The sequence below is a fragment of the Cyrtonyx montezumae genome, unplaced genomic scaffold (genome assembly GCF_038088225.1).
Source record: "Cyrtonyx montezumae isolate F1298 unplaced genomic scaffold, pur_monq_1.0 scaffold_8, whole genome shotgun sequence".
In the NCBI taxonomy this organism is placed as follows: domain Eukaryota; kingdom Metazoa; phylum Chordata; class Aves; order Galliformes; family Odontophoridae; genus Cyrtonyx; species Cyrtonyx montezumae.
The window spans coordinates 3716332-3737024 of record NW_027072089.1 but is presented as its reverse complement, the minus strand read 5'-3'; the positions used below and the strand labels follow the sequence as shown (position 1 = coordinate 3737024).

The following is a 20693-nucleotide window of genomic DNA, read 5'->3' as shown; positions in this document are numbered from 1 at the left end:
ACTCCCTTCAGCCAATACTCATTTACCTTAATCTCATTCAATTACAAGAGGAAAAAAAAAAAAAAGAAAAACAACTGTAGAATTGAGACGTTTTCAGTTTCTCCTGTTCTTTTTGACAATCCTTCAATTATTGGTTTATTTATGTTATGAGATCCTGGGAACGGGAGCTGCCTAATAACATGTGCTCAGTCTGTGCTGAAACAGCTATAACCACATAGACTAACTCAACTCTACCCATACAGAAAGCCCAGAAGAATGGTATCAAAAACTCCCTGGGGCATGCAGAAAGAGTGGAATTAAACCAATTTCCTGATATGAAAGAACCTGTTTTAAAAGGTGTGATAAAATGGACTCTACATGTCACAAGATAACCTCCAGCAGCAAGGTCTAGAAGAAATTCCTAGAGGAAAAGCACAATTAATTCTATTATACCCTGAGAAGAAAGTGTACTTATTGTATTATTTTACTCATACGTTTCTTACACATAATGTTTTCTGAATAAAAAGAGTTACTTAACAGCTTATTATTATTAAAATATGACACTGCCTGCGTCCCAAGCAGTAACAAAACCTCCACTCCTATCATCTGAAAAATCTTTCCATTTTTATAAGCCATCTGTCAACAGGACATTTCTTCTCTGCCTTTCCTTTGATCACCCAGCCCTAATTTTCTCAATGAGGCAATTAATCTTTTCCTCGATTTTTATATGAAGATATTAGAAAACCCTCTGAACCTTCCACATTGTACACTCAGCTAATATATGCAGCCTTATATTCCTGTAATTATCCCATCTCTCCCCTCCTTTCTTCTCCCTTCTCCCTTTCACAGATCATCTATCACACCCTCTTTCAATAGGACCACATAATCTTTTTGTGCCTGCTGAGTACCTACCCGGTGAGCCATGAGCTGTCCTGTAGCAGATAAAAATCACCCCCACCCACAATTATGTTCCTTAAATTATCAATAGGAATCTCCAGACTCCTTTTCTTTGGCAAATTACACATTGATATTACGTCTTCTGCTCATGTAGCACATTGCTATGAAAATGAATGGCGTAGATGTCAGGCTGAATACCATGTACTTAAAACTCTTTGCTATTTCAGCAGATTGCCTTTTGCTTTCACTTGGTCTTATCCCCTTTCATAAAAAAAAAAAAAAAACTTTCACAGAATGAATCTCTTGATGAACAGTTACTGAGATAGTCTATGGGAAAATAAAATCATTCACTTAAGGAGAAGCAGAACATTTAATGTGATTGGATACATCGTCCTTTCCTGAGTATTCACTTCATGCACAAAATGCTTTTGATGCTTTATACCTTTCGTGCCACAATGAAGAAATCTTCTTATTACTGAAGAACGATAAGAGAGTAAACAGCAGCTGTGTGATAGCACTGATGTAGCAGAACATATCCCCGCGAGGATTCTTGACCTTTCAGCCTCGGTTTTGAATGCTGCAGCTAAAAATATCCTTCCTTCACTGACAAACATTACAGCTACATGCTGCAGAATAGCAATGAGGAGCTTTATGCTCTAATGGTTTTACTATAAATAGAATCTCTCCAATGCTAAAAGCTCTTCATTAAAAGGATTAGTGACTCCAACACACAACAGGAACGACTGATACCAAACCTCAGGCTTTGTAGCACAAACTGATTTTAAACATACTAGATTTAAGATTTCCATAGTAATTGTGTCATTTGGTCAGCAAAGCCAAAAGAAAAGAGCTTTCTCTTCCCTGTACAACATTTTGGAGACCTGTCAGTGATATAAAAATAATATTTTGAGGAATCTGCTTCCCAGTATTCTCATTTTCCCCAGTTCAATGCCAAATTGACTGTATAACACAATGTCAAAATGAAGTACAAAGTCGTAACAAAACCATTGTCAGTATTTGAGCATAACAAATGACCAGTTTATCTGCTGAAGCAAAATGATTTTCTTTCTTGCCCAGTTTAAGATGGGGACACAAATTCTCACAAAGCATTCAGCTACGCTGTGCTAAGTCGTTCTCAGGGGCTGAAGTAGGAGAGTGGTGAAGGGACAAAGCAAGCAGAATGTGAATCCTACTTACAGCACTGGGATAAACACTTAATAAAGACAGAGTGTAGAAGTTACTCTGAGGCACAGTGCCATCAAACTGATGTCTCAAAAATGCTGTGCCATGGGAAAGAATGTAAATTAAAGGAGAAATACAGCACATTTGTTAAATGATGAGTTATCCCAATGTTAACAGTGAAAGACTGACTAGGAAGACAGATAATCTGAGGAAGAAGGGGAAGACAGATATTCTGAGGAAGAAGGTTAACGTTGCTTGGGACAAGCTGAGTTGATGCAATTGAAGGAAGGGATAACATCCAGAGGAACATGGACAAGCTTGAAAAGTGGGTCCACGTGAACCCAATAAGGTTCAACTAGGCCAAGTGCAAAGTGCTGCACTTGGGTTGGGGTAATCCCAGATATATGCACAGACTGGGAAAAAAATTCATTGAGAGCATCCCTGTGGAGAAAGACTTGGGAGATTCTGGTGGATGAAAAGAAGGACGTGAGCCAATAGCATGCACTTGCAGTCTAGAAGGCCAACAGTACTGTGGGCTGCATCAACAGAGAGGTGGCAGCAGTGGAAAGGTGATTGTCCCCTCTGTTCTACCCTTATGAGGCCCCACCTGGAGTACTGCATCCAAGCCTGGGGCCACAGATAAGGAGCTGCTGGAGCATGTCCAAGGAAGACCACAAAGATGAGCAGAGGGCTGGAACATCTCTCCTATGAAGAAACACTGTGGGAGATGGGCTTCTTCAGCTTAGAGAAAGGAAAGCTCCAGGAAGACCTCACTGCAGCCTTTTTATAGAAGGTTTATAAACAGGAGGGAAAGCAACTTTTTACATGGGTAGACAGTGACAGAATCAAGAATCACAGAATCATTTGAGTTGTAAGGAACTGTTGAAGGTCATCCAGTCCAGCTTCCCAGCAATGAAGACGAGAATGCTTTTAATCTAAAAAAGGGCAGATTTAGGTTAGATGTTGGGAAGCAAGTTTTTGCTCAGAGGGTGGTGAGGCACTGGAACAGTTTGCCCATTAAGTTAGTGGACACCCCATCTCTGGAGGTGTTCAAGGCCAGGTTGGATGGGGCCCTGATGGCAACCTGATCTAGTGGATGACCCACAGAAGGGGGTTGAAACTAGGTGATTTGAAGGTCCCTTACAACTTATGCCATTCTATGATTTTTGAAGAATCCAAAGATCATTTCAATTCCAAAGATTCATTCTAAAAATCAGTTTGTATAAGCAGTCAGTCAACGAAATGTAATCCCCTACAAGATCAATATACCTGAAAACACAGTAATCCTGCACTATCACTATGGAAGTAAATGTGGATGCTCTTTACTTGATTCCAATTAACCTGGGCTACCAAGCTATCTTTCAGTGAACCATGCCTGTGTTTAGTGTTGTTTGCTCTCAGCCTTATAAATGGACAAGTACATCTGATAAGTGCTCATCAGTCCTGGGGCCACACAAGGAATGCTTTAGCCAATACCAGTAGGTTAATTCTTGCAGGGCTTTCACATATCTGTGAAAATGTGACTTCAAAGCACCTCAAAAAACAACACCAAAAAAAAGGTAAAAAATACTGAAAGAAACCAGTAACAGTTAACAGGCCTTCAGTCCAGTGAGATTTATTTGTGATTCTGTAATAATCTATGTGTAGACATATTCTATGACTTCAATTGATACAACAGAGCACCACTGAATGGCCCATTGATTCCAATGAATTTTATCCCTTGTCCTTTGACTTTTCCTTTCTCTGTGCAAATACGTTTTTGCTTAAGCATTTTTAACCTGTTTGCACTAAAGTACACACAGTAAGGTAATTCAGAATATATTTATTTTTTAATAAAAGGCATAGAATAGGTTAGTTGTAACTAATTTCAGATTTGAATACATTCCAGATTTTCCTCTTTTATTTGTTTCTTGATAGAAAACATAAATTTTATACGACAAACTGAATTCAGATCACTAAAATAACTAAGAATGCACTTTGCCCATGATACTTAGGCAAATGGCAAACTTTTATCCCCGGCAAAAATTTGTAATATGCAGAACTATATACTTTTTTCATTTTAAATTAGAGGATTTGCTACTAACATGCCATATGCTGTGTGATATGTTTAACAGAATGTTACACTTCTAATTGCATACCAATCAAGGGCTCATATTTTCCAACAATTAGTGGGTAAAATATAAATTTTCAAGTGTAGTAGGTGTTTTCAGGCATCCAACAGAACCTACGTTATTTTAATCTACACGTCCTGGAAATACAAAAAGCAACAAACATGATTTGTCTTCAGTAAGAGACCTCTGCACACAGAACACTGAACAAGAAAGGATGGTGCATTTTTACTTTGAATAATATCTTACAACCACAGAATCACAGAATTGTAGGGGTTGGAAGTGACCTCCCGAGATCGCCCAGTCCAACCCCCTGCCAAAGCAGGCTCCCCAGACATGTTTGCACAAAGGGTAGGCCCATTATCTCCCATAAAAGTTACAAGATACTCAACTGCACAAATGGGGTAGATATTGCAGGTGGTGTTGGGCTTGGGTTGTTGGAGGGCGGTGGTGGTAACAAGGTGTATCTATTCATAAAGCCTCAACCTTCCACAAGGAAGAGGCACTGAAAGAAAAAACTACACAGCTACTTTTGACATCACATCCTCTAAAAATCTGAAAATCGCCCAACTTTACATGTAAGCCCATAATACTATTATACCCAAATATTCTATATTTTTGTCAATAACAGGTAATTTGCACGGGGAAAAGGAAAATCAAGAAACCACTGTAGAGATAGATCTTAATCATTCTAACTTTCTTAGGCAGAGGATGGTATTCAATCCTGGTGTTTATGATACAGCTTTAGAAATTTTTAATGATATTTCATGGTGACATTATTTGTAACTTGCTTGACTTACTTTTTATTTGTATCTGTTAAATTACTTGCTGATAGTCAAATTTCACTAACAGGTGATGAGTCTTCACATCATACCATTTATTATTTATGACAGAGCAGGAGAGAACTGCTTAATGAATAGCAGCATGACTCAGATTCATTTTAACCCCCATTTCAAAATACAAAGAATCCCAAATGACTTTTCACCTAGGTGCTATTACATACAAGTAAAATTTTACAAAACCAAATATTTACTTCTATTTATTTCAGAGCATACGAACTTTAATAAACTCAGCTTGCCTTCAGAATATGAAGTAATGACAATTAAAGACTGTCTAATCACCACATACACAAACAGGTTTGATTTGCTATTAATTGCCAGGTACTATGTACTCAGATTTAATTTCTAGAGAAATGCTCAGAGCGATTCCACTTCAGCACTGAAAATATTTGAACGTGCACTTACATCTCCTGTTTCCTTGACATTATCTCAGCTCCTCAGTTAAATGAAACCTCTGGATTTCTGTACTGCTTTGGTTCCTTCATCTTTAAATTTAGACATGCAGTGGCTATATAGTAAGTTAATATCATAGGACTATCCAAATTAATTTGCTTAAAGGCTCATTGATTATTATGGCACGGTATATGGTAAATGAAGAACTCTACAGACTGAAGCTCCAGGTGAAGGATAGGAGTAAATGCCATCAGTTATCTCTGCATATATTAGGTAATGTGCATTATTACCAAATTGCCAGCAACAGTGCAATACAAAAAATAGTTTGGAAGTGAAAGATTAAGAACAATGCCACATAGTGCTTCAGAGCTGCAATCTTACACAAAACATAGTTTTAGAAACAGTTTATGACAATAACAGAAGGACACCTGAAACATTTTCACCTAAACGTCATTGATTTTTTTTCTCTCCCTTAAAGTAACAGAAAAACTTTACTCTGTGCCACTTTGCCTTTTGAAGAACAGCTTCCAGATTACCATCTCTCATCTCTTTTACAAGCTGCCACCCCTATCAGACACGTATGTGCCTGGTCTGCCTCTTTGCAATTTTACTGGGCTGAATTATGCACAGCTTTCTGAATGGACTTCCTGCACCAAAAATATGTGCTGTGACAGCTAGGAAGCCAAAACAATTTCTCACAAGTAAACAGTCCTGAACTGCCTCATTTTCATTCCTTATCATGCATCATGCTGGCATACTTTCCACCTTTGTCTGGTGTCTAACGCTTCTGCAGAGATAGCTGAGCATTACCAGCTCCAAAGAAATACATGGACTGCGGTGCACTCTTTCAGAAGGGCAAAAACTGAAGGAGAATATCCAGAAACAGAAATAACACACTGTGATGGGTTCACATCCTGACCAGCTAGCTGAGCCCATCTCACTGCCCCTCCTCTCCACGACAGGCAGAGGGAATAGGAGGAACAACCTTTGGGCTGAGATAGATGCAAGGGCATCACAACCCATTCTGTGCGCCTGCAGTCCCTCCTGCCCTCGTCTTCCTCGAGCCTGAAGCCTTTCTGCTATTTCTCTCTCACTTGGAGCCACCTCTTTGTCCATGCTGAAATCTGTTTTCTCACTGCCTCGAATCGGCTGTGTATGGCACAGGGCAGCCCCAGCCTTGGCCTGCAGCTCCCAGGCAGCACCTGGGCATACTTATTTCAGACATTTTGATTTCTACAGTTTTGCATATGGATCTGGCGAAAAGCTTAATTACTGTACAACTAAACCTATCCTAATAAAACTCACCTGTGTATGTGGATTTCCTGACACTTGTCTAGTTAGCAGTACCAAGGGTCCTGGGAAGCAATACTACATGAAACATGTTTGATTCTATGCTTAGAAGGACAACACAAATCACCTGGATAGACAAATATAACTCAGGATACAAACCAATATAATAGGAAAAAATGTCATCACAGATCTGACCACTTAGACTGGAGCTGCAGGTATTCATCCAGTTCTCAGTACAGGGGTACTGAGACACAGACCTCACATGGATGGTTTTCCCAGCATTAGGTCAAACAACAGCAAAAAGGGGCCTTTTCTTCAGAAAATATCTCCTACAGTAATATTACTGGCCCAGCCAGGGCAGTACCACAGATTGGGCAGACAGTGCATCCTTTCAGCAGTTCAGAGAAATGACTCTCCACATCTCGTGGTACAAAGAATCATATAATTGTTGGGAATTGGAAGGAACCTTAAACCAGACCAGACCAACTCCTTTGAACAAACAGGGACACCTACAGTTAGATCAGGTTACTCAGAGTCCATCCTGACCTTACTCAGGTCATCTATTTCACTGTTTGCTAAGATTAAGTAATGGAAAATCCTGGAGAAATGGGAATATCAAATCAACTGATAAGCCTTACTCTATCGGAAATACAGACATATTTTCCTAGCTTTATATTGATCTCTGACAGAAATATGGCCTGATAACTGCTTTACTACAGTATTAGGAAGTTCAGTAGCCAAACGTAATTAAAAATTTTGTCTGAAAGTTTTGATGGTTTAATTATTTTGCATTTACTCGCAGTGATTACATTATTACCCATCTTAAAACATTCAAGATCCATTTATGCTAGAGGAGTCTGCAGCCACCTGCCGAGCACTTTGTTGTAGCTGGATTCAAGCAAAATTCACATTTGTTTTAGTACATCAACTTTGAAAAGAGCCAGAAGGTTTAGCAGGCTAGATTTCCTCCATTGCCCCAGTTTCAGCCTAAGGTTTGTGAGGGAAGCAATGCTGATCGTAATAGCCTACATCATGCTCTGTGAAATGCTAAATATTCAGTATGAATTCAATGATTAATAGGAGATGGCAACAGATAATCTTTAAGATGAAAGCATAGACTTACTTTATAAAAGTAGAAATCATTAAGGAGCTAGTCTTGTTATGCAGATCTCAGAAAAAAATACTTTTCAATAAGCATAAATAAAGGCTACTGAGAACACAGAGGGGCAAGTAATAACGAAGTCATGCTGTCAGGGAGAGTGGGAGAGTTAGTCTTGACTTGATTTTGAAATAAACCAAATAAAGAGCTGGAGTGTAAAAGAGCAAACTTCAGAGACTGAGAAAAGCTATTTAAACAAAAGAGTAATATTGACACAAGAACAAAAGGGCTGGAAATGAGTCACAAATAAATTTAATCTTGAAATTACTACTCACAGTAAGGTTCTGAGACACAGCTCAGTAAGTTTATAAAAGGCTTTCCAAACAAAATCATATTGAGACACCTGCAATCTACTTCAGAGCTAAATAACATAAAGATGTATATTTTATGTCTTGGTGTTAATTCTAAAGAACATGAAGACAATACAAATCCTACCTATTAACTACCCCTGAACAGAAATTATTTCCTTCAAATATGTTCTGCTAGCAAAAATAGTTCATAAATAGAGAGCAGTGAGAACGCTTCCCTTTAATACCTTTGCTAGGAGCAGATGTTCACAAACTCACAGGTGGCTCCAACAAGGTAGACAGGATCACAGTCGCTAGGAAACCAGAAGAGGTCATTTTGCCTCTTCAGCAGTAGAAGTTCAGGATGAACTCCAATTGACAGCAATTACTGGTCTTATTTTTATCCAATCCCCAAACTCTGACTATGCTTATCACTCCTTTTTTATTTTCTTTGTTTCACAACCATTATTTTGCAATTCTGTAGGTGAGGGAAATCAAACATGTTTTCTTTCTGTAAGTAAAAATGGGATAGTAAAGCAAGAAGCAAAGTGGTAATTGAGAATTGCATGCCACAAAGGACCCATTAGCCCTCCCACCCCAGTGAGGTCAGCTCCCATTTTGTGGGAGTTATGCATCCCAAACTTCTGCTACAATATACTGTATTTAAAATAAGGGCTCAGACTCTAAATGGTTTGGTATATAGGTGTAACAGCTGAGCTGTGAGGAAGACAAGGACATAACTGAGAAGCCCTGAGCTACCTGGTGTTCCCAATTCAACAGTACTTGATTGGAGTTTGGATCTTCACTGCAGGATGGGCATAGTTCTGCCTTCATGTCCCACTACAACAAATTTACCCCTCCAGCTGGGAGCACTACTCCAAGGCTTAGAAACAGAAACACTCTGGGCTGGTGGCTCCTATTTCTTCTCTGAAGTTTCTCATTTATGGACCCCAATGTTTTTAGTACCTAGGGTTTTTCCTTCAGCTTGAACAACTCAACCCCACCTTTCATTCAGATAACTGTCACTTGACTGTTTATCAAAGCACAGAAATGTAATTATCCCTTGACACTTCTTTTAATTATTTAGGATTGCTGATGTTGCTGCCTTTTTTCTCCCTGAAGTTTTCACACAAGCCAATTATTTCTCTCTGTGTAATTCCAGACACTGTCGAGACATTTTACCTTTTCTATATGCTACTAACATTTTTAATTAAGATTCTTATTTCATCTCTAGTCTCTGGCCTTGATGCAAGTTCTGTAATAGCTCAGTACAAGTCTAATAGCATCCAGCCACAACTTTTGTGACACTACTCGAAATGCAGTGAGTAACAGAAAACAACTACAGTATCTATTGATGAAAGCCCTTTCATACAAAACCGATCTGCAGAATCCATTGACTCAGTTCTTCTTTTATATTCTGAGATAACAAATAAATAAATAAACACATAAATAAATAAGCCCCTCTCTTTCCATAACTTCTTCTAATTTACCAGAGGTAATCAGAAACATTAGTGAAGTGAACTTGAATTTCTGCTTGATAAAAAAAATGCACAGTAAAATAAGTTCATTACTGAGTATGAAGCATCAGTGAACACACAATCATAGGTTGGGATGGATTTTCTTTTTGACTGGCTTTCTTTGCAAAAATCAGATCGATTAATAATTCAAATCAGTCAATTGAAATTAACCTCTTCCTCCATTAAAACTGTAAAATCTCTCTTCTAAACACATATATATATATAAATCCCTTAATACAAAAGTCTGAAATGCAAAGTAAAAACAAAAGTAAAATAGAAAAGTTCAAACACCACTTTATCAAAGAGACAATGGGAAGAATTAATGGGCTAAGAAAAATCAAAACATGGAGTAAAAAGGAGATGGAAAAACAAATATCTTAAGGTAGAAAACAGACAAGCAAACAGCCCATATTTGGAGGAAAAAAGATAGAGAACAACAACAAAAACTAAACATGAGAAAAGAAAATAAGAGGACTTCAGTGAAAGAGTGTATTTATGTAAATCTGTATGTTGTAGTCTATGCTTGTACTGCTGAAGTTCTGACAGTTGTAAGCTATCAATTTCAGCATTACAAGGCTTCCTGAGGTGGATTTATGTTACTTCTAGTCATTAATTCACTTCTGCTTCCCTGATGAAATAAGAGACTACTTCAGAATGAACACTGCAAATTAAGCCCCCCCTTCAGAACGTCTGCTCACCAGAGAACTGCTGATCACAGACCAGGCCCCCTCCAACTGCAGAGTCAAAAGCCATTAAGGGTGTGGGTGGGTGCGCACACACACAATACTTTTTTGTTGGTTTGGTTGATTTTAGCAAAATACAAAAAGAAAGGTTTCCAGTGAACTTGTTGAACTATGAATTTCCACACTCGAGCTGAGCGTATTTGTGCCTTTCCACAGAAAGTGCTATAATCCAGCCAAATAACACACTTAATTAGTAAGAGAGTCTGGTTCGAAGTCCAGTGTATACAGAGTAAAACCGCTTGCATTTACAACGCTCATGTCATTCACTTCTAAGCATATGCCTGATTTTCTGAAAGAGAAATAAAACAAAATCTAAAAACTAAGAATCAAGATAACAAAGCTCACCATCTGGCCTCTGGAATAAGGCCTCCTTTCTTGCTTACTGCCTGAAACCAATTACACACTGAACCTGTCCCACATAGGCTATTCAGAATGTTCCTACACTACAATTAGCATATTTTCCATTTTTCATTCTCTACACATTTTACTGTACAATTCATTTAATTGCTGGGTAATTAAAATCCTGCCTGATCAAAGCATCTTACTTGCCTCTCTTGTTAACACATACATCTTCTGATCTTTTATCTTTCAGTCATTTTTAATTGACCATAAGCTGAATTATATTTCTCTATATTTTATTTGAATACTATCTTCTGTGTCAATCAAAGTAATAGAGATCTTTTCTCTGCAGATTCAGTGATACTTTTCACTGCTTTACAAGAGAGCTTCATAGCCTTCTCCATCTTCTTCCTTACAATTTCTTTGCACCTCTTTTTGAAAAAGTAATCAATTTTCTAGATTCTATCAATAGCTTTTTATTTTTAATTGGGATATTCAAGTAATCTATTATTTAATTTGCTTATAATGATACCTATAGAAGTATCTTGCACTAAAACTGCAAGAATTTATCATCCTTACAGTGTTCCTTAATCACCTGTTGTGGTTTAACTGCAATGCTGTAAGCATTACTACAAAGAAATAACCTATGCATATCTTTCACAGTACTTCGGATTTAAAAATACAATAAGGTTTTCTAAAGCAAAGTACTGAAAACAAGGTCACTCACTCATTCCAACAAAATGCATTAGGTGCATGTGCATGACTCAAACTTGAGTTAGTTAATTATTCTGCTATCACAAGGGTTCCGGGACTTTATTTCCCTTTAATATTAAATCCAATACCATCATCTGGTAATTTCCTCTTCACTGGTATTCCTGCTCTAACACTGTATTAATATCCTTCAGCATCCTTCAAAATAAATTGCATTTACTAACAAAGTTACTGTTCGGTATGCTTCTGACAGAAATCACCCTATTTCAGTGACTTCTTCCCCTCCCTGCAACCTGGTCCTCTGACAGATGTCTGGAATTAAGTCAGGTCTCTTTCCTATGCCTCGATTTTGCTAAATTAATTTGTATCAGACAATGTAGCCTTCAAAGCAAGAGAAACTGCATTAAACATCTAAGCAGTTAACACTGGACCCACCTGCCAGAATTACTCAGCTTTTGATATCTCAGCTGATTTTATTTAGAGTAGTAAGATAAGTCTGCAAACGTAAACACAAATCCAACAGTAAGTCATCACTCCTTGATCACCTACAAAACATATTTTTTCCTACTCTGGTTTGAGTTCTTCTGCAAGAAGCTTCCCATGAGAAGTTCCATTAGGGACCTGTACAGACATCAAACACCTTTCCTCACAGCCGAATCACATTGGAAGCTCAGAGCAACACTTAATCAATTCCTCTCCAGTCACTTCAGACAGCTGAACTTCTAGCAGATCTCTGTGTTATTAGTCTCTGAACAGATAACCTTCCTTTCTGGACTACATGTCATCCATTTCAGTTATGGTACTTTGACTTCTGAGATTATCTATCGATTCCTGTGTGATAGCTTGATCCTTTTTTGAAGAGGTGGTGGTATTCATCTTGGAGCCATCAGCATATTTCATCAGGTTATTCTTTTTTTAAGCAAAAAAATTGCTACCAATTCACACTGACAAATTAGAAGAACAATTCTAGACCAAAACTCATTAGCATCTGTTACATCTTAATTTGTTTCCTATTATTCAAATCTATATTAGTAGTCAATAATGTAAATTAATTTTCCCTAAGTTGGGTCTGTTGTGCCTATGACTGTAACTGTTCACCACGTTTTTATGAGCTTTTTCATCTGATTTTCTGCCTCCTCCTGTTGAAGAGGTGGAAGGAGAGAGCAGCTGGATGGGCATCTTGCACTCAGCCAAGGTCAAACCACCACATGCAGAAACTGAGATAATTTGCAGATTTAAAGCTGCTCTTCAAGATTTAGGTTGTTATTTCATCTAGAGCAATGTGAGGCTCTGGCAGAGGCTGCCCAGAGAAGCTGTGGATGCCCCATTTCTGGAGGGGTTCAAGGCCAGACTGGATGGGGCCTTGGGCAGCTTCATCTGGTGGGTGCCAACCCCACCCACAGCAGTGGGTTTGTAACCAGATGATCTTGAAGGTTCCTTTAAATCCAAGTCATTCTATGATTTTCACTCCTTCGTCCTCCCACTGCTTTGTTACAAATGCTGGATTGGCAGCTTCAGTTTGTTCAGAAATCTGAGATGGAGGTAACCACTGGCACTCTACCCAGCCAGTCTCAAGCTATATGTCCTTTCACGTGAGGTATTGTTCATTTACTTTCACTTCACAGTTCTTTCCTTATCCTTAGTACCTTTTAATTGAAATCACTATTGGTCTCTTTAGGTCTGAAACCCTTTCTCTTCAAGCTTTTCCTCTCAATTTTGAGTAACCAAGGCTTTGGTAAGAATTAGAAACAACAGCTGATTCAAAGCATATCACACAATAGCATGTTTTGACATGTGAGAACATTAATTTTGTGCCAGATGCCCTAGTTTTTATCAAGTTAGTCCTTTTTTCAGTGTACTACCCCAGTCCCTTAACACTTCCCAGTAACTAAAGCATGTTGCTTGCTTGACATTGCCAAAATATCCTCCAAAACAGCCTGCACACAAGCTGTCAAGATACGAAAGTGTTCCCACCTCTCTTACATCTTAAAAATAAAAATGAGAAACCTGAAGATTTTTCTAAATGGATGAGAAAGGTTGGTTACCTAGTAGAATCCATTTACTTGCAGATTGTTTCTCAGTTTCCATCTTGCTATGGATCAGATTGTGATCCTCTACCTTACAGTTAGCATCCTCTTCAATTTTTCTGGTTTCAACTATCTATTGATGGTAAAAGCCATTCTACTGTAAATCTAAAATATAATTTAAGAATATTAGTTTGATAAATGACTAGAATAATATTTGTAATGTTTTTGGAAGAACCAACATTCACATACGCTCCTGGTCATTCCACATTCCCAACCTTACCCCTATATAGAGCTTATCCTTATGATGTTCTGTGATCTTGTGGAGGGACGATGAATGAAAGACAAAGCAAAGCTGCTTCCTTGCTGTTTCCTCTTACATCTATTCTTTTAACAACACCAGGACAGCACTAGCATTTCAAACATGGAGGATGAGCAACATTATTGAACTGCCTTGACTGAAGTAAAACAGTTAACAATGTGATCTAGCTCTTTTAAATGGGGGACAACAAACTGTCAGGGTGTCAAGATAGCATCCAAGGCACAAGCTTAGGGACGTATGGCTCCATCATCTTCTCACTGACAGTCAATTTAAAGCATTTTCCTCTATATTCAGGACAGGTCGATTTGACATTGCTGCAATCCCTCACAGTTTATAACATAAACTGTGGAAAGAAAGATTTAATTATGGTCTAAGATCAGACTGGAAAATGCAAAATAAAATGGGTGAGTAGTTTCAGTAATTAAGTTCCATGAAATATTTAGGCTGTGAAAAAAAAAGCTCTGATTTGATGCTCTTTAAAACAAACAATATATTACTAAGATAATTAGATTACTAAGATAATTAATTACTAAGATACTAAGATAATATTACTTGGACTTCCGGAGGGCAGACTTTGACCTGTTCAGGACACTTGTTGCAAGGGTCCCTTGGGACTTGCTCCTGAAGGGTAAAGGGGTCCAGGAAGCCTGGATGCTCCTCAAGATGGAAATCTTAAAGGCACAGGAGCAGGCAGTCCCGGAGTCCCGTAAGTCAAGCCGGAGGAGCAAAAGACCAGTGTGGATGAACCGGGATCTTTTGTTGAGACTCCGAGAGAAAAAGAGAGTCTATGTCCTCTGGAAGATGGGTCAGGCTACTTGGGGTGACTACAGAGAACTGGCCAAGATCTGCAGGCAGAAAATTAGAAATGCTAAAGCCCAGCTTGAAATTAGGCTGGCTACTGCTGTAAAGGAGAACAGGAAACCCTTTTACAAATATATTAACAGCAGGAGAAAAACTAAGGAAAATTTCCCTCCTTTACTCAACGAGGCAGGCAATATAACCACAGACGATAAGGAAAAGGCTGAGGTTCTCAATGCCTTCTTCACATCTGTCTTTAATAGACAGGACAGTTATGCACATGGTACTTGCCCTGACCTGGAAGTCCGGGACGGGGTGCATAATGCACCCCCTGTGATTCAAGCAGAGGTGGTCAGAGATCTACTCCTCCATCTGAACTGCCACAAGTCCATGGGGCCAGATGGGATCCACCCAAGGGTGCTGAGGGAGCTAGCAGAGGTGATTGCCGAGCCACTTTCTGCCATCTATCAGCATTCCTGGTTATCTGGAGAGGTCCCACAAGATTGGAGGCTTGCCGATGTGACTCCCATCTACAAGAAAGGCCGTAAGGAAGACCCGGGGAACTACAGGCCTGTCAGCCTGACCTCGGTATCAGGGAAAGTTATGGAACAGATGATCTTGAGGGAGATCACACGACATGTGCATGGCAATAAAGGTATCAGACCCAGCCAGCACGGGTTCACCAGGGGCAGGTCGTGCTTGTCCAACCTCATCTCCTTCTATGACTGGGTGACCAGACAGGTAGATGAGGGAAAGGCTGTTGATGTAGTCTACCTGGACTTCAGCAAGGCCTTTGACACGGTCTCCCACAGTATTCTCCTAAGGAAACTGGCAGCCCGTGGTGTGGACAGGTTCACTCTTCTCTGGGTGGAGAACTGGCTGGAGGGCCGTGCCCAGAGGGTAGTGGTTAATGGAGTTAAGTCCAGCTGGCGTCCTGTAACGAGTGGTGTCCCCCAAGGGTCAGTTTTGGGGCCCATCTTGTTTAATATCTTTATTGATGACCTAGACGAGGGAATTGAGTGTAAGCTCAGTAAGTTTGCAGATGACACAAAGCTGGGAGGATGTGTCAAACTGCCTGAGGGTAGGGAGGCCCTTCAGAGGAATTTGGATAGGCTGAACAGCTGGGCTGAGCAAAATGGGATGAGGTTCAATAAGACCAAGTGCCGGGTCCTGCACTTTGGCCACAATAACCCCATGCAATGCTATAGGCTTGGGGCAGAATGGCTTGAAGAATGTAGAGAGGAAAAGGACCTGGGGGTGTTGGTTGATGCTCGGCTCAACATGAGCCGGCAGTGTGCCCAGGTGGCCAAGAAGGCCAACAGCATCCTGGCCTGTATTAGAAATAGTGTAGCCAGCAGGAGCAGGGAGGTGATCATCCCCCTGTACTCAGCTCTGGTATGGCCGCACCTCGAGTACTGTGTTCAGTTTTGGGCCCCTCACTACAAGAAGGACATTGAGGCCCTGGAGTGTGTTCAGAGAAGGGCAACAAAACTGGTGAGGGGTCTGGAGCACAAGTCTTATGAGGAGCGGCTGAGGGAGCTGGGATTGTTCAGTCTGGAGAAGAGGAGGCTCAGAGGAGACCTTATTGCACTCTACCACTTCCTGAAGGGGGGTTGTGGTGAGGAGGGGGTGGGCCTCTTCTCCCTGATAAGTAATGACAGGACGAGAGGGAATGGCCACAAGTTGCGCCGGGGAAGATTTAGATTAGACCTGAGGAAGCATTTCTTTTCTGAAAGAGTGGTCAGGCACTGGAATGGCCTGCCTAGGGAGGTGGTTGAGGCACCATCCCTAGCGCTGTTCAAGAAGCGTTTAGATGAGGTGCTAAAGGACTTAATTTAGTAGTTGGGTAGAGATAGTGATAGGAGGATGGTTGGACTAGATGATCTTATAGGTCCTTTCCAACCTTATGAACTTATGAACTTATAATTTCTTTAAAAAGTAATACTTCTATAGGATGTTCTGTTAAAGTTAACCAGACAGAACTTCCAAACAAGCTGTTATAGCTCCATCTTCATTAAACATTACAAAATACTTCTGAATCTACCTCTCTACTGTCTCTTTGCTAGCTACCTCACAGGGACCATTTAAAATAGTTCTTCACGTCTGACTTTTTGAGCTTTCTCTAAGTACCAATTTGCCCACATCATGCAAGTAGCCCAACAATTTATAGTGAACTAACAACAAAATGTGTAGTGTTTTCTGCCTATACTTAAAATAACTAAGATTTTGGACGTTAACCACCACTTTCCATAACTACTTTTCTAGAATTCAACACCATTGTTAGTTTTCCCTCAATTACATTATGAACTATATTTAAATCTGTGATTATGTTTAATGCTATCACCTCCAGTAAAAGTAATACTAGATAGGAAGAGTAAAGAATGAATGAAATCAGTGAATGAAATAGAAGAATGAATGAGAACTAAAAGCTGTTTCTGGACTTTGCCTGTGGTGACGCTTGACATTTGCATGGTTCCTAGAAAACAACTGTAAGTACTATCCTCAGAGTTTATGTATAATCATTGGTTTTCAGCTATTCAGTTTCTACAGGGAAAGAAAAGCTCAATATCTGCCCTGTACATTAGGACATTTAGCACTTCAAGATTTGTCTGTAATTCTAAATCACACTTCTCTAATACACTTTTCACATATGAAGACCATTAGGAAAACACAAGGTCCTTCTTTACCTTGTGTTTGCAGTGAGATGAGTTGCTTTTGTTTTACATGAGAGGGGGATTTCAAAGAAGCTGCTGTTTAGGATTTGTGTACCAGCACTCAAAATGCAGAAAACTCTGGTTTAAGAGGCACTTCTCAAATTTTAATGTGGGAATATCATGGGTCCAGTCTATTGCGGGTTTAATCAAAAGTCTATTTCAAATTCAGTCTATTTCAAATTCAGTAACATTTTCTGCACAGCATTTGTACCTCTGATAATTTTGCTGTAAAATGCAGGAGAGTACCATCAAACTCCTAGGTGTTTGGTCTCCAAATTTTGCTTGCTTGCAAAACACTGCAACATAAATCAAATAAAGATTGAAAAAATATTGCACTGCAAGTAATTACATTTGCTTCCATTTGATCATTTTCAAATCTAACCACAGGATTTGTAGGACATATTGCTTGGAAGAGTCTTGGTTCTCCTCATTAAACTTTGCAGGCTGTGTTTTCCTGATGTGATGATATTAATATATGCACCTTAAAATCACATCTATTTCTACATTTGGTTTGTTGCCCAGCAGTAAAAAGAAAATATGTCATAAATTTTAGAGAACATTGAACTTGCTGGTGTTGAGCAAGATTACGTTTTCCAATTACACGTGATTTACTAACCTTGCTAATAGACAACTTCATTTTCCAGAAATGTCTTAAATCTTAAAATCAATTTTAACAACATATTAAGGACTCTCTCCCTCCCCTCTGACATATTTCCTTTTTTATGATTCTTCATGTTTTAAATACTTCTTTTGCTTCTCCAGTCATTTTATCACATGAAATCACAACTCTCTCTGTCCACTAAGAGACACATTCTTCCTCCACCTGACAACCTTCTGGGGTTGACTTCTAACCTTTACAACAAAATTTCAGTGTCATCAACTTTTAATAACACTCTTTGCCTTGCATTTGATAAAACAAAGATGGGATTGTCGAATTCAGATGAAAAACTATCTCAATCTACTTTTATAATTTTAGAAATGTAGTGTTAACTCCAGTATGAATAAAGTATGACAAATTTAAAAGGAATCTTGGAAGTCCAGATTTTATAATTCTGAACAAGAGACAGCCATTTTTTAATCAAAACCGTGTTAAATATTCATTCACGTTTCAGTGTGAGCACTTATAATAAAGTAAACCCCTCAATGCAGCTATCAATATAGAAAAAGCGTTGAATAATCATAAAATCTATTTTGTTGCTCAACACTGGGGCAACGTTTCTTAGCTAGTATATTCAAAGGTTGTATTACAGTGGTAGCTAATGTAAGGAACATTCACACTAAAATATAATGCCAGTTATTCTTTCTTACAGAAAAGAAGAACTCCAAGAAATAGTGCAAAGATAAAGAGAAAAAAAAAACAAAACCTAGCTGCCGATTCTACCATATTACAAGTAACTTAGCAATAAGACAAAAAAAAGTCAGAGAGGCAGAATGAGAAAAGAACATTAATAAAATATTGTCCTATTCATTATATATATGAAGATGCTTTCATTAAGGAGAACTGTCAACAGTCAGAGAACATTTAAGATACCTTGCATAAGGTTATCTCATTATTGGCACTCTCCACAGATTACTATCTCTAAAAAAGCTGATTTGTAGAAGACAGTTATGGTCTATAATGCATCATAAGAAAATGCAGATTGCTTCTCTCACTTGAAAATAACAGGAAAGAGAAGAAAGAAACAGTGTGCCATTAAGTCCTTGGTAATTTGAAACAAATAATGTTTTAGAATGCCTGTAATTGTTCAATCGGAAATGTTCTGGTTAAAATTTAGATTCTGAAAGACAATGCATCTCCTTGTCTAAGTATGTTCACACAAATGCTGTTCATTGTCCAGACATCTCCATCATTCCCACCTTCTGGGTGGGAACTACTGAGTTGAAAAGACAATCTTTTAAATTCTCATCCATTCCATACACTAATAAATCAAAGTTAGCCTGTACTGCCATGGCACACTTGCTCAGGGAGCTCATTAGCTTACCTCGTGATGACTGGACATATATTTACTTGGCTGCAGAGTGGTAAGGTCAGGTAGCAAATATTAAATTAACGAATATTTGAAATTATATCTCAATGAAAGAAAATTATCCATTGCTTTTTAATTTTTGCTTTTGTTTTGAAGTTAAATCTGGCACTTAATCAATACTTCCTTTTCAGTATTTTTTTTTCCAGTGAGTTACAGCTTCTAACATGAAGACATTCCTTCTGTTATGCAAATAGGATAATATATTCAATAGTAATTTCAATTTGAGAAATTGTTAGGCATAAAAACAAACCTGACCTGCAAAGTGAGTATTTACATAGATCAAAACACCAGTGAAAATCGCCACTTAGGCTGGATTTGCAAATACAGGCCTATGATTCTAAAAGCCTCTTTTATTGGAGGCCTGAAGGTGGTGTTTGGCAGCAGAAAGAAAACTAAAAGAAAATAACTAAGAAAGCTTTTCAATAGTGCAAGAATGCTGAGGAAAAACTTCCAAGTACAAAACCCAAGCTACAAACAAGGTCAATGGGACTCAGCAGAACTAAGATGATTCTCAGGGGACCTGAGCTGTCAAGACACACGCAATACACACTACTTGTTTTACTGATGATGACTGGGGCAATCATCACCAAAGACATCATAAAAACACATACTACCAAATCCTCAAATCCTCTGAGGAACAGATGACAGATAAGCATGATTTCAGACAAAGATGTTTATGGTAGAAGTTTGACATGTTTACAACCCAAGAAATGTAAAACATTAGCAGTTATAACCTTCTCAATTATAAATCAGGTGTGAATGCAAGTTTTTCTGTAGGAGTTGTGGATCATCCACATACTTGCAAAAAAAAAAGTTTGAAAAAATGGGAATTTTTGGCATCTTTTCAGTTTCAATAGTCAACTCCGACAATGGTGATCGACCACTGTTCCTTAAAACCAACCCTCTCTAGGTCATCAAATTAATTAATCAGGGAGCACTGAATTTAAAAAAAAAGACTTCGAAAACAATTTGCTTGCAAATGCAGCCACTTCTTCCTGTAGTCCATCAAAGCAATAGAAGATCTGGAGATACAGCTCTACATACTCCAAAACAACTTCTCTAGCCTTGTTAAAAACCTCAGATAGAAGTCACATTATCAAAACCCTTCAGATATGAAGTAATTCAATAGTTAATTGCTGGAATATCATTCTAAATGCAAAATAAAAACCTACTAGGACTACTAAAAAAAAAAAGAATAACGCAAATGTCTGGATTATGATGGGAAGTGCACACCACAAGTTGCACTGCAATTCCATGAAAATATTTTAGAGAAATTTAACATGCACTGTTATGCAAAGGAAAAATTTCAGAGCAGCAGCCACCGCTCCTACAAAATACTGAGACCACAAAGTACAGGCAAAAGT

At 38.6% G+C, this 20693-nt stretch overlaps 1 protein-coding gene across 1 annotated transcript in view; it reads right to left on the bottom strand.

Moving 5' to 3' along the window:
• The window catches only part of TRAPPC9 (trafficking protein particle complex subunit 9), a 453429-nt gene that overhangs the window by 218319 nt on the left and 214417 nt on the right, over nucleotides 1-20693 (bottom strand). The window lies entirely within an intron of this gene.